A 14,716-nucleotide genomic window follows, 5' to 3' on the forward strand; every position below is an offset into this window, starting at 1 on the left:
ATGTGAAGAACACAGAAGAGGAACTAGGCACTAGAACACTAGAAGAATTCTACTAGGCATCACAGAACTTAGAGCAATTGTTAGATGCTAGAAAAAAAAAAAAACCTCTAACAATTATGATTGTCCAAGTGCAATGGATTGTCTTCAGAGGTAGTGACTTCCCCATCACTTGAAATCTTTTTTTTTCTTTCAGTTAAACAGTATGTATAAAGTGGGTTTATTTTTTTGTATAATTTTTAATACAAGATAGCTAAGTCATATAAATAGTGAGTTGATCCTATTAGGAACAAAATATGGCACAGATTCCAGATACAGTATCATGGCTAACTTTTTTTTTGCATTCAAATGCTTTCCTCTTTATGCAATGATTATTGATTTGCCAAGAATGGTTCAACACTCAGGTAGAGACTGGAGAAAAACAGACTTGAAAAACACTTTTTATTTCTCTTAAAGAGGTGAAAATAAGTAAATGATTCTTATAATTCTTTTCACTTGTAAGATCTTTAAATTCTTAAAAAAGCAGTTTTCTCAAAGCACGTCATCTTTAAAAAAAATCTCAGCAGTGCATACATGTACTCAAATAAAAACATGCAGCTGTATTGTCTCTTGAAAAAATTTTTGCACAAAAAATTCAAGACTTTCTGCAAAACTGTTCTCCTTGTGTCATTCCAGGATCCAAACCACAAATAAGTGCTTGGTGCAATTCTATTGCTTCTCATTTCCATAGGAAACACAAAGCAGAAGATGTTTTTACCACAACTGTCTCTTTTTGGTTGATGACAGCTTCTCTCTGCTTTACATAAAATACTCCTTTTTAAACCTATTTCAATAAAGTACAAATAGAATCCAGTAAAACATGAGGATCCAGTGGAGGGGAAAAACTAATTTCTATTTAATTTCTACCCTGTGCTATATACTTAAAAAACGGTTAGACAAAAAAAAAATCAGATTTTATCAATTCACCCTTTTAGAAATTACTTTTTATTTCTGAAAGCAACTCAATGCAAATCAAAAGCAGCTCCTAAGTAACTGCAATAAACAATGAATGTATATATATATTTGGGGCAGCTCCATAGCAGGGTGGATGTAGCAGCGGCCCTGACATCAGGAGGACCTGAGTTCAAATACAGCTTCAGTCACTATGATCTCAGGCAAGTCATTTAGCCCCAATTGCCCTGCCCACCCAAATATGTATATGCATGTATGTATGTATCTATCCATCTCTATCTATACAGGCATATCTCTATCTATCTATCATCTATCTGTCTATCTATCTGTCTGTCTGTCTGTCTATCTATCTATCTAATCTATCATTTCAAGTTTAACAACAGTTCCTGTGCAAGTTCAATACCGTTAGATCCCAAATCCAGTAGGTGGAGACATCTCTGCAACATCATCTGGGTGATGCCCATGCAGCTCAGGGCATATTCCCTCAACTGCTACACAGAGCATCCTAGGGACCAAAGCCTTTTCAGCAGGCACCAAGACTACCATGTATGGACTTTATAGTAGGCTGTCTGAAGTATCTCTTCTATGTGACTTGACAAATTTGTGCTCAAATACTCTCTGAATTTTTTCTTGGAATGGGCAGAGCTTAGTGGCTTAGAATTGTCCCAAGTGACTCTTCATCCTCATCACCTTTTCTTCTAGGAATGGTGTGTTAACTGGAAAACAGGACCAGAAATGCCTCAGCACTTCCCCAAAGGCTACATACAAGTGTTTGAGTTCTGACTGAATGTAATTTGGCACCATCTGGTTTATGGTTTGCATGGTCCTCCCTGCATAAGTGCTCCTCCAGAGGGATAGGACTGTGATGGCACTAGCAGCAGCACCACTTGAAAGAACCTGAGTTAGTTTGTGACTGGATGTTGCAAGGCTATCTGCAGTATTCCTGCTTAAATGATGGGCCTAGAGCTCCATAGCACTTAGCACCTGACTCACGACCAGGTCTTTATAAAGCTGAAACAAACTAGGATCTTGCAGCATTCTATTTTTCTCTTCCAGTTCTTATTGGCTTTTCTCTTGAATTTGGGTAACAGCTGCTGAAGAAGGTCTTTCACAGCATCTCGTTCCTTTGCAGTTATGCTTTCTTTGGAAGAATGGAAGTTGGTTGAGTCTCCAGTATGTAGGACCAGCTAAAGATGAATTTTAACTTTTCCTTTGGAACTGATTTTCTGACATTTAATGTCTGCTTACATATGGCTTATTGCAAACCTGTCTTTGCCTTCAGGTGCCCAAGCTATCCTTTCTGCCATCAAGTACAGGGCCCCATCCTGCTTCTTCGGATGCACCCTCTTTGCAATCAGTAAAACTTCTTCTGATTCTGAAATTGCCATGCTGATTGGAAGGGGTGTATAGGGGCCCTTGCCCTGGATCGGGAGGGTAGGTGTACTGCCAATGCAATGCCCAGATGCCCATAGTAGCTGCTATGAATATGCATTTGTATTTCCAGAGTAGATTCACAAAATGTAATAAACTCTCTTCCTCAAAGGCAAAACCAAAATATTTATTTAGAAATACGAGGAAGTAAGATTTAGCAAGGTCCTCATCACCGATCCAGAGAGTGCCGATATCTTAAGCATTCTTTCTATTAGGCCTCCCCACAAACAAGTTCCCCTAGGCAAAATTCTTCTCTCTGCCTGCTCACATTGGCTTCACTCTCCCAAACCTTCTATTTTAGTTAAAATTGCATTGGGCAAGCTCCTCCCATAGTGGGCTTCATGTGACTCAGGTTCCATGTGACTCAGGTTGTATCATAGCTGTGAGCTGGACCAGAGCTCAAAGCAGGTCACGTACACATGTTAATGGATGGGAAAGATCTTCCTACTCCATTAATATTACAGAAGTTGAGTGGGGCAAGCTTCTTTCTGCTCCTCTCTTTTCTGGCACTGCCTGGCTGAGCCCAGGCTCCTGCTTCTGCTACCTTGGCTGCTGGAGGGTCTCAGACCCTCCATCACTCTCTGGGAACACATAGGCACATGACTGGAAGCAAGGAGGAGGAGCTGGGAGGCCATGTGACAGGGGAGCATGGCCACCATGACACCTTCCCCACTCTTTTTCACTGGCATCTCTCTCCAATGGTAGACAGTACTGAGGCTGTGGCTGCTGGTGCAGCCCCAGATGACCCCACTCCATCATGCTCTTCAGGCCTCAGCTCACTCCAGGTCCTATTCCGCTCCTGGTAGCCTGATAGGGGAGCATCAGCGTGACCTCAGGAGGGGAAGAGAATGTGTGAGAGGGCTGCTGGAAGTCCTTTAGCAACAGCTGGATTCCCATTTGTCAAGTAAACAACAAAGGGGACGCTTTGTCAAGTATGGTTTGGCCCAGAAGGCATTGGAGTTGTCTTCTCACTCTTAACTGAGGATCTGTGTGACTGTTTATCTGTTCAGTCAATCAAGTAACATTAAGCTTAATGATTAATTATTAATTCTGTGTGAGACACTGTGGTAGGTTCTGGGGATACACAAAGACAAAAGACAAAACAGTCGTTGATGAAAATGACTCAATCTTGTACATTTATCCCATTCTCTGTAGATATTAGTTGTCCAGCTTTTCTCTTTATTCTGGTGCAGAGGCCTTTTACATTTATAATTTTAATTATCTATTTTGTCTTTTTAATCTTTTCTAACCTACTATTTAGCTATGAATTCCTGTTTTGTTCATTTATAAAGGACATAACCTATTTCAAATTTTTAATGGGGTGATCTCATATTTTTATAATGTATCCATTTAAAAAATTTTGTTTTATATGGTAAATGATGCTGATCTAAACCTGTTTTTGGTCAAAAAGCTTTTCAGTTTTCCCGATAGTTTTTGTTAAATAAGAAATCCTGCCTCTGGTAAGTTGTGATTTGGAGTTTATATAATCATAAAATCCTCCATGAATTTCTTCTAGATTTTATTTATTTGGTCAGTTTTGCTGATCTATTATTTTTTAGCTACTTCAAGATAGTTTAGATATTTACTGTCTTACAGTATAATTTGAGATCTGGTAATGCTTGAGTCTCTTTGTTCCCGAGATAACAAGTCCACCAAAGAGAATACAATATTTTATTGTGCTTATTGTTTGTTGGCCACAGAAAAAACATTTGATTCCATAGAAAAAAATGCCTTCCTCCCAAAATAAATAGGACACTGGACTTGGAGCCAGGAAGACTTGTATTCCAATTTTGTCTCAGATGCTTACTAACTATGTGATGGAGGCAAGTCACCCTTCTGTGTCTCAGTTTCCCCAACTGTAAAAGGAGGAGCTTGAACTCAATGGCCTCTAAGATTTTTTTCCAGCTTTAAATCTATGATACACTTGATCCATAAACGTTTACTCTGTGACAAGCCCACCTAAATTACACAATATTCCTTGATGATAATGGAGATAAATCTTGTTCAAAAAGCCTGTGATCATTAATATCAAGTAATACATAAAACAGGGAGACATGCTGTACTAAATGTTCCCCATAGTAATGGAAGAGAGCCAGCACACAATCCAAATTTAAAAGGGATTTTTTTTTGTAGATGATGAAGTGCTGTTTGCAAATGACATGCTGATTGCATTAAGGCATGGAATACTACAGAAGTTCCTAGAAGATATATAAAGCTAAAAGAATTTAACCTAACCATTCTAGAAAAACCAAGTAGATAAAGCAGACCATGATATACAATGATGTGAAGTCTTATTTGGGACTTTTTTTTAAATGAACATATAGCATAGTTTGCCAGATAACTGCAAATGGACAATGAATTGGGCTCAGAGTTAAATAGGAAGAGAATAGGCTGGATTGTTTTGGGGAGCTTACCTATTAAGCGTTCCAAGTTTTTCCCTAAAGCAAAGGTCCATTTTCTTAAGACTAATATTCTGTAGGTATTATTTTATGACATTAAGTCATGGAAAGCTATAGTATCTAGGAAGTTAAAAATGAGTATCACTCAAAGGTGACAAGTACGAACAGGTTTCAATTCATTGAAAATAAAAAATTGTGATGAACTAAATAATTAATGTAATTAAAACATATGATGGAAAAAGATAGGCTGGTTACATGGCATTAGGGGATGAGGAAACAATGAGAAGCCACATACTGTTATCCTTGTGATATCAAGAGCAAGTAAAGAAATAGGGCAGCATATTGGGTGGAATCCCTGTGGCTTCATTCATCAATGATTGCAATACTTTTATGCTTCAGTAGACTGTCTTGCAAATTGATATATCCCCAGTGTTATCATCTGATGGCCTTGTTTAATTAGGTGGGTCCTCAGGTACTTCTGTCATAGGGCCAACATTTTTTCTATGTTGGTAAGATTTCCTTTCTTGTGGGCAGTGTCCTTTAGGTCAGTATAGAGAAATGTGATCCATATGGTTGCATAGTTAGGTTGTTTAGAATTGAACTAATTGAGCAAAGGACTAACCAAGGACTGAACCAAGGACGAAATAATCCACAGATTATTTAGGATACTTTGAGAGGAATTGACTAACTTCCTAAAATCCAAATCTTCTATGTCCAAAGTATCCTCATGATCTACAGTCTAGTAATTATTAAAAAGAGGAAATAAGCTTAGTGTGGCATGATTTATTCCTAATGAACCTATGCTATTACCTAGGGATCACCTCTTTTCGGTGCCTCGTAATCTGTCTCATTAATAATCCATCTGAGAATTGACTCAGAAATCAGCATCATCCTCCTTTCCTGGTAAAGAGGAAGTACTTGATAATTGCTTATTGGAGCATTCTTCATCCTTTTGAAAATTGAGTTGTTTGTCCATGCCCAGTCCTAGCTTCACAATTCATCCTTCAGAGATCACCAACATTAATTCAACAATCTTATCTCAAACTTATTTCTGTTTTCTAGGATATAGTTCTGCTTCAAATGAAGTTATTGAGGGCAGCTAGGTATTTGCATACATCAAATATCCCATTTTCAAATTCCCTATTGAACATCTCTCTTCCCCCAAATTTGAAGACAGTTCCCAGTGGTAGAGAATAATGAAACAAGATAGAAATTAGGTAGTTCTGCCTTCTCCATCTCCTTACCAATCATCCCAAGCAAAAATTCTATCCTTACCTTAGTCTCTATTTTGTGTAGTGGACAGAGTGCTGACTTCTAAGATAGGAAGACCTGTGCTCACTTTCTGTCTCTAACACATTCTGGGTAAGTCGTTTGACCTCTCAGTGTTCTGAGCAACCCTCTGAGACTATAACTTACATAAAAAGGTGCTATCCTTCACTGGTGAAGGGATTTCTTCACCTCAGAGTTCTTGCTAACACTGAAATCACAGGTCCTATTATTTATTCATTATAAATACCACTTAATAGTGAGATCCAGTGAAGTCCCTAAACATAAGAACAATTCTCCAGATGTATTTGTGAAGAAACCAAAATTTAAAAATGATCATGGACTTAGTTTCAAGAAAATGAACATTTCAGTATATGGAGAACCAAAAAGAAGTAAATTTTGTGTGAAATTGCATTGTTGCAGGTAGTTTTTTAAGAGTGCAGAGGATATTGAATTTACCTTGGTAGTTACACAAGTGCTCCATTTGTGTTCCCTTTTGCACTTTGTTTTCTTTGTATTTTTAAGATGTTTTATTGATGAGAAGAACAGCTTTAGAAGAAGAGATAGATTCCAAGGATGGAACTTTTCTAATAGCACCAGTCTGTTTTATTATAGAGGAGTTGCAATATACTGGCCTTTTGGGGAGAACGTTTCTGCCAATGCAAGGGAGCTGACAGGAAAAAATACAATCTAGGAAATAGATTTTTTTTCTTTTTCTTGTTTCCTATTGGAAATTTTTCTCAGCTATGGAAAAGACTTACTTCTTTCTGAGAAAGTTCTTTGAAGTACCTCTCTAGGGATGATTCATTTTTTTTTTTGTGACTTCAATTGTACTGGGGGAGAGAGTTGCAGTTCTTTTTTTTTTTTTTAATTTTATTTAACTTTTAACTTTTATTTTCACAGAATTTTGGGTTACACATTTTCTCCCCTTTTGTCCCCCCCCCCCAAACCCAAGCATTCTAGTTGCCCCTGTGACCAATCTGCTCTCTCCTCTATCCTCCCTCCCTGCCCTTGTCTCCGTCTTCTCTTTTGTCCTGTAGGGCCGGGTAGCTTTCTTAACCCCTTAACCTGTATTTCTTATTTCCCAGTGGTAAGAACATTACATTTGATCCTAACACTTTGAGTTCCAACTTCTTTAGCTCCCTCCCTCTCCACCCCTTCCCCTTGGAAGACAAGCAATTCAATATAGGCCAAATCTGTGTAGTTTTGCAAATGATTTCCATATTAGTTGTGTTGTATAGGACTAACTATATTTCCCTCCATCCTATCCTGCCCCCCATTACTTCTATTCTCTTATGATCCTTTCCCTCCCCATGAGTGTCGACCTCGGATTGCATTCTCCTCCCCATGCCCTCCCCTCCATCCTCCCCCCCACCCTACTTGTGCCCCTGTCCCCCACTCTCCTGTATTATGAGATAGGTTTTCCTATCAAAATGAGTGTGTATTTTATTCTTTCCTTTCGTGGAATGAGATGAGAGTAGACCTCATGTTTTTCTCTTGCCTCCCCTCTTTATCCCTCCACTAATAAGTCTTTTGCTTGCCTCTTTTATGAGAGATAATTTGCCCCATTCAACTTCTCCCTTTCTCCTCCCAATATTTCTCTCTCACTGCTTGATTTCATTTTTTTTTTAAGATATGATCCCATCCTCTTCAATTCACTCTGTGCACTCTGTCTCTATGTATGTGTGCGTGTGTGCATGTGTGTGTATGTACTCCCACCCAGTACCCAGATACTGAAATGTTTCAAGAGTTACAAATATTGTCTTTCCATGTAGGAATGTAAACAGTTCAACTTTAGTAAGTCCCTTATGACTTCTCTTTGCTGTTCACCTTTTCATGGTTCTCTTCATTCTTGTGTTAGAAAGTCAAATTTTCTTTTCAGCTCTGGTCTTTTCATCAAGAAAATTTGAAAATCCTCTATTTCATTGAAAGACCATTTTTTCTCCTGAAGTATTATACTCAGTTTTGCTGGGTAGGTGATTCTTGGTTTTAGTCCTAGTTCCTTTGACTTCTGGAATATCCTATTCCATTCCCTTCGATCCCTTAATGTAGAGGGTGCTAGATCTTGTGTTATCCTGATTGTATTTCCACAATACTTGAATTGTTTCTTTCTAGCTGCTTGCAATATTTTCTCTTTCACCTAGGAATTCTGGAATTTGGCCACAATGTTCCTGGGAGTTTCTCTTTTTGGATCTCTTTCATGCGGTGTTCTGTGGATTCCTTGAATATTTATTTTGCCCTCTGGTTCTAGAATCTCAGGGCAGTTTTCCTTGATAATTTCATGGAAGATGATGTCTAGGTTCTTCTTTTGATCATGGTTTTCAGGTAGTCCCATAATTTTTACATTGTCTCTCCTGATTCTATTTTCCAGGTCAGTTGTTTTTCCAATAAGATATTTCACATTATCTTCCATTTTTTGAATCTTCTCGCTATGTTCTGTGATATCTGTCTTTCTCATAAAGTCTTTAGCGTCCATCTGTACCATTCCAGTTTTGAAAGATCTATTTTCTTCAGTGAGCTTTTGAATCTCCTTTTCCATTTGGCTAATTCTGCTTTTGAAAGCATTCTTCTCCTCATTGGCTTTTTGAACCTCTTTTGCCAATTGAGTTAGGCTAGTTTTCAAGGTGTTAATTTCTTCACCATTTTTTTGGTTCTCCTTTAGCAGGGAGCTGATCTGCTTTTCATGCTTCTCTTTCATCCCTCTCATTTCTCTTCCCAGTTTTTCCTCCACCTCTCTAACTTGATTTTCAAAATTCTTTTTGAGCTCTTCCATGGCCTGAGCCCATTGAGTGGGCTGGGGCACAGAATCCTTGATTTCTGTGTCTTTGCCTGATGGTAATCATTGTTCTTCCTCATCAGAAAGGAAGGGAGGAAGTGTCTTTTCTCCGAGAAAGTACCTTCAATAGTTTTATTTCTTTTCCGTTTTCTGGGCATTCTCCCCAGCCAGTGGCTTGACCTCTGAATATTCTCCTCACACCCACCTCACCTTCTGATCCTCCCAGCCAGCGTTTGGGGACTGAGATTCAAATGCTGCTTCCCTCCTTAGGGCTTTTGGTGGGGGCAGGGCTGCTGTTCAGTGTGAGAATTAAGTTCAGATGGTCAGGTCGGGGCAGGGCCGCCTCTCAGGCACAGTTCCCTCAGGGGGTTTATGCACAGACCTTCCACAATGGATCCAGGCTCCCGCCCGCTTGGGGAGCCCCTGTCTGCAGCCACCTCTCAGCTTCTATCTCCCGGGGGGGGGGGCCCAGCCATGGGGGCACCCCACTCCCCTCTCGACCCGCCAAAGAGACTCTTTCACCGACCCTCGTCACCAGTGGGTGGGGAGGCTTGTGCCACCGCTGGAGATCCCGTCCCTGAAGCCTGCTCAGATCTGTACCTCTCGGAGCCGCGGCCACCGCAGGTCTGGGCTGGGCTCCGCGTCTGCAGCACGACGGACCTTTTGCGAGAGGTTTGCAGGTCCCTCTGTGGGTGGAGGGACCCGCGTGGCTGCAGGATATCCCGTCTCCGTAGCCCGCTCGGATCTTTTCCTCATGGTGTCGCGGCCACTGCAGGGCTGCACTCAGCTCCCAGTCCTGGTGCCCAGTCCACAGCGCGAAGGACCCCCCGCGAGAGGTTTGCAGGTCTCTCCGGAACAGAAATCTCCCTCGCTCCAATATTCCGTGGCCTCTGGGTGCAGAATTCACCGTGAGTTGGTCCCCTCTAGCTGTTCTGTGGGTTGTGGGTTCGGAGCTATGTGTATGTGCGTCTTTCTATTCCGCCATCTTCGAGAGTTGCAGTTCTTATAGATAAGAAAGGATGGTGGTGGTGGTGGTGGTAAATTACTGTAGAGAGGATTACTGTACCCTTTTATGGACAGAAAAAAAGGTCACTTTTCCAATAGATTACCAAGTAAAGCCCCTTAAACATGACCATACTTAAGGAAGCCAAGAGAATCCTACTAACTGCTGAGTTCCTTATCTGTGTAGCACACCCTTCTGAGCTATGCCCCCATGTACTTAAGGGATGGGTCCTAAGAGAGTGGCTGCTACGTACCTTTACCTTATATAGATTTCCCTTTCCTTTTTTATTCAAACTTTGATATTGATTTTTTGCATTTCATTCTTTCTCCTAATTCTTCAAATCCAAAATCACTTCTCCTTCTTTCATACTTCTTGTGTCTCTCTCTTTTTCTCCTCCAAAACAACCTCAAGGATACCTTGTGGGTTGGGCTCTGAGTAGTGAAGGTCACCAGTCCCCACTAGTATGCTTTCTCTTAACAAACAACCAAAAAACTCCAATTAATTCATTAAAGGCTTTTAATAAGATGGCATAACCAAATTAGTAGTTACAAAAAAACTATATACCCTTCCATAAACCAGGGGCATTCTTTACCACAGCTACACAGAGGAAGAGGTAGTTCAAAGAGTACGGTGCTAGTGAAGCACACCTGTTGGATACAAGTGTGGCAAAGGCCATTCATAACTCCTGGGACTGAAGCGTCTGGAATTCCTTTCTCTTTTCAGAGTCCTCAAATAACTCTCCTTGAGTATAGCAGCTCTGCTGGATGGTTGCCCATCTGGGTCCACAGGATCTGTTCCTTTCCCCAGCTTAACTCTTAATTGCAGGGCCATCTCTTGAATCTTCAGTTAGCTATCTTCTCAGCTCCTTCCTGGTGTCCTCAAATTTACTTCCTTTATCAAATGACTGTCTTTCTTTATTCATGTCTGTTTGGAGTGTGTGTCTCTGCTCTCTAAGTTATACTTCAAATTTTCTCAAATCAGACTATTGATTGGGGTGTCTTCCTTTTGGCAAGTTGCCACTAGACATCAAGGCTAGTGGGGCTGGGGATAAAGAGGTGAGGAAAATCCTTTCCTTTCTTCCATTACCTCTATATGTTTTCTTCCAAAAAAACTCTATATTCCCTTAAATTAACAAACACCGCACTTTTATGGGTTACTCTGGGACACGCCCATTTTCTGTCGACCAGTGGTATTGTCCTTTCTGAATCACTCAGAGAAAAATATTTACCACATAAAGAAATGAAGGCATGAATACAGTTTTATAGTTAAACACCTTGTTAATACTTCTTGAATGTATTCTGGTTTTTCTGGGCTGGCAGTTCCCCAACTTCTATAGATTGAAGAGGTTAGACTAGAGGGTCCTTAAGGTCCTTTCCAGGCATAAATTCTGTGATACTACAAATCTAAGATATCAGGGAAATAAATGCATATTGAGCAAAGAGGTTGTTTTGGGCGAGAAAAAGAGAGAGACACAAGAAGTATGAAAGAAGGGAAAGTGATTTCGGATTTGAAGAATTAGGAGAAAGAATGAAATGAAAAAATCAAAATCAAAGTTTAAATAAAAAAGGAAAGGGAAATCTGTATAAGGTACAATAATAACAATGTTCTTATTTTAAAATACAGAAAATTTTACTGTTTCAGCATTCTGATTAAATGGCATGCTTTAACAAAAAAGCATTTTTGTTTTTCCTAATCTTTGGTTGAAGAAGCAGTCTCATCACTTTTATTCTCATTGACTGTCAGAGATGGCACAGGTTCAGAAAGACTAAGTTGAGGTAATGAACCAGGAAGAGTAAATGGAAAACTTTCTATACTCTTGGGAACAAGACATCAGTTTCATATCTTTTCTGAGTGCTGCACTCTTTTAAAAAGAAAGTATATGCATACTTGCCTTTTTAACTTGGTTTTTATTCAAGGAAACTTAAGCTGCACATTGAGGACTCATTCATCAATGTCTATAAAACACTTGTGCCCCAAATAGCTGTTAAGAAGTTAGTGCTCATCAGCATTTCTATACATTACCAACAAAACCCAGTAGGAAGAGTTAGAAAGAGAAATTCCACTGCAGACATTATAAAATACTTGGGAATCTACCTGCCCAGACAAACTCAGGTACTATATGAATACAATTATAAAACACTTTTCATGCAAATAAAGACAGATCAAACTATTGGAGAACTGTTCATTGCTCATGGGTAGGCTGAGCCAATATAATAAAAATGACGATTCTACTTGGATTCATTTATCCTATACCAATCAAAGTACCAAAGACTTATTTTACACAGCTGAAAAAAAAATAACAATTCATGTGAAAGACAAAAGGCAAAGAATATCAAGGGAATTAATTAAAAAATGTTAAGGAAGGCAGCCTAGCAGTTCCAGATTTCATACTATTTTCCAAAGTGGTAATCATCAAAAACAATCTAGTACTAGCTAAGAAATAGAATGGTGGATCAATGGAATACATTAGATACAAAATTGTTGTTGTTCAGTAGTGTCCAACTCTTCAAGAACTTATTTGGGGTTTTCTTGGTAAAGATATAAAAACTAGTTGCATTCCCTTTTCAAGCCCATTTTACAAATGAGAAAACGGAGGCAAAGTTAAGTGACTTCCCCAAGGTCACATAGCTAGTAAGTGTCTGAGGCCAGATTTGAATTCAGGTCTTCCTGATTCCTGGTCTGGCACTCTATCCACTGTGCCATCTAACTGTCCCAAGTACAAAATCCATAGTAGTAAAATACTATTGTTATCAAGTATTTGATAAACACAAAGATCTAAAATTTGGAGGTAATAACTCACCATTTGACAAAAACTGTTAGGAAAGCTGGAGAACAGTTTGGCAGAAACTAGGCATAGACCAGCATCTCATGTATACATGATAAGGTCAAAGTGGATGCATAATTTACACATAAAGGGTGACTTCATAAGCAAATTAGGGAAGGATGGGAAATTTTACCTTTCAGATCTATAGATTAGGTCAGAGATTATGATCAAACAAGAAATAGAGATGATCACAAGAAGTAAAATGGATAATTTTGATTATATGAAATTAAGAAGGTTTTGCACAAATAAAACAAATTAGAAGGAAAGCAGGAACCTGGAGGAAAATGTTTATGTAAATTTTTCCAACAAAGGCCTCATTTCTTAAAAAGATATGAAACTGAACCAAATCTATAAAAATATAAGCCATTCCCCACTTGATAAATGGTCAAAGCACATGAACAGGCAGTTTTTAGAAGAAAAAAATAAAGCTATCAATGGTCACATGAAAAAATATCCTAAATCACTATTGATTAGAGGAATTCAAATTAAAACAACTCTGAGGTGCCACTTCACATATATTGACTAATATGACAGAAAAGGCAAATGACAAATGGTAGAGGGGAAGAAGAAAAATAGGGACATTAATGTACTGTTGGTGGGGTTGTGAACTGATTCTGAAGAACAATTTGGAACTATGCCCAAAGAGCTAGAAAACTGTACACACCTTTTAACTCAGCAGTACCCCTACTAGGTCTATATTCCAAAGAGATTAAAGAAAAGGGAAAAGGACCTATACATATGAAACTATAGCAGATTTTTTTTTATGGTGGCAAAGAATTGGAAATTGAGGGAATGTTCATCAATTGAGGAATGACCAATCAAGTTGTGATATATTATTGTAATGGAATACTATTGTAGCATAAGAAATGATAAACAGAATGGTGTCAGGAAATCCTGGGAAGATTTATATGAACTTTTGCAAAGGGAAGTGAACAAAACTAGGGGAATATTTTACTAAATAACAACAATATTGTAGCGATGATCAACAGTGAAAGATTTAGCTACTCTGGTCAATAAAATTATCCAAGACAATGATCCAGTGAACCCAAGGACTCATGATGAAAAATGAATCCACCTCCAGAGAAGGGTCTTAAGAACTCTGAGCGCAGATAGAAGCATACTTTTTTTCACTTTATGTTTCTTGCTTTTTATTTTATTTTTTGCAATATGGCTAATATGAAACTATTTTGCATGACTTTACATGTATGATTGATATCACATTGCCTTGTCAATGAATGGGGCCTCCCCCCATGTGGGATGGAGGGAGAGAATTCAGAAATCAAAATAAAAAAAAATAATGTTAAGAAGTTAGTGTTCAGTACCAGAAATGTCTATTAGAGGACCTGCTTGAATTTTACTTTAATCATTTGGATGTTTTCTCTTGATTCTTTTTCAAAGTCTAGAGTGCTTATTGGTCTAGTAGTTCCAAACTAACTTAGCCCACTCAGATTAGTCCTCCATCCCACCATGTACTGCCATATGTCATGCTAATATTTACAGACTGCTACTTACCCTTTCTATGTCTTGTTCTGGGATAAGTAATCAGATCAATACTTCCCTTTCTGTCCTCTGGCTCAATTCATTGTCCCTTCAGTCACCAGACTGGAAGCTTGTATATGGGTTGTCTCCTACTAAATTATAAGCTTTTTGAGTACAGGGACCATCTTAGTTTTGTGTATGTATTTCTACCATTTAATATGGGACCTGACATGTAATAAAGGTTTAAGATATAATTTTTTCATTCATTCAAGATGGATCACAGAGAGCCTTTTTTCCCCCCTAAAATCTGTAGATTTTATATAGCAGTGATTCTGTTTAGCTTGAGCATTTTTCTGGTGTTGGTTCAGAATGGTTCTGCCACATCATCCATTCATCCATCAAACAAGCATTTACTTATTCAGCACTGCTACTGTACTTGTCCAAACAAGGGAGAAGCAATTCTATCCACTGCTGCAGGAATGATTGTGACAGGAGCCAGCTGGAGGCCTTGCCCTCGGGCAGAATACACAAAGGAGGCTTTGGAAGACTTTTATTACTTGAACTTGTTCTTAACACCCAGGCCCTGGATG

The 14,716-nt window shown here is 39.0% G+C and overlaps 1 pseudogene; it reads right to left on the bottom strand.

Annotated features, from left to right (window-relative positions):
• Positions 1-1,602: 1,602 nt before the first annotated feature.
• Positions 1,603-2,336, bottom strand: LOC140502685 (general transcription factor IIH subunit 1 pseudogene; annotated as a pseudogene).
• Between the last annotated feature and the right edge of the window lie 12,380 nt (positions 2,337-14,716).

The sequence above is a fragment of the Notamacropus eugenii genome, chromosome 4, assembly GCF_028372415.1.
Source record: "Notamacropus eugenii isolate mMacEug1 chromosome 4, mMacEug1.pri_v2, whole genome shotgun sequence".
Taxonomy (NCBI): domain Eukaryota; kingdom Metazoa; phylum Chordata; class Mammalia; order Diprotodontia; family Macropodidae; genus Notamacropus; species Notamacropus eugenii.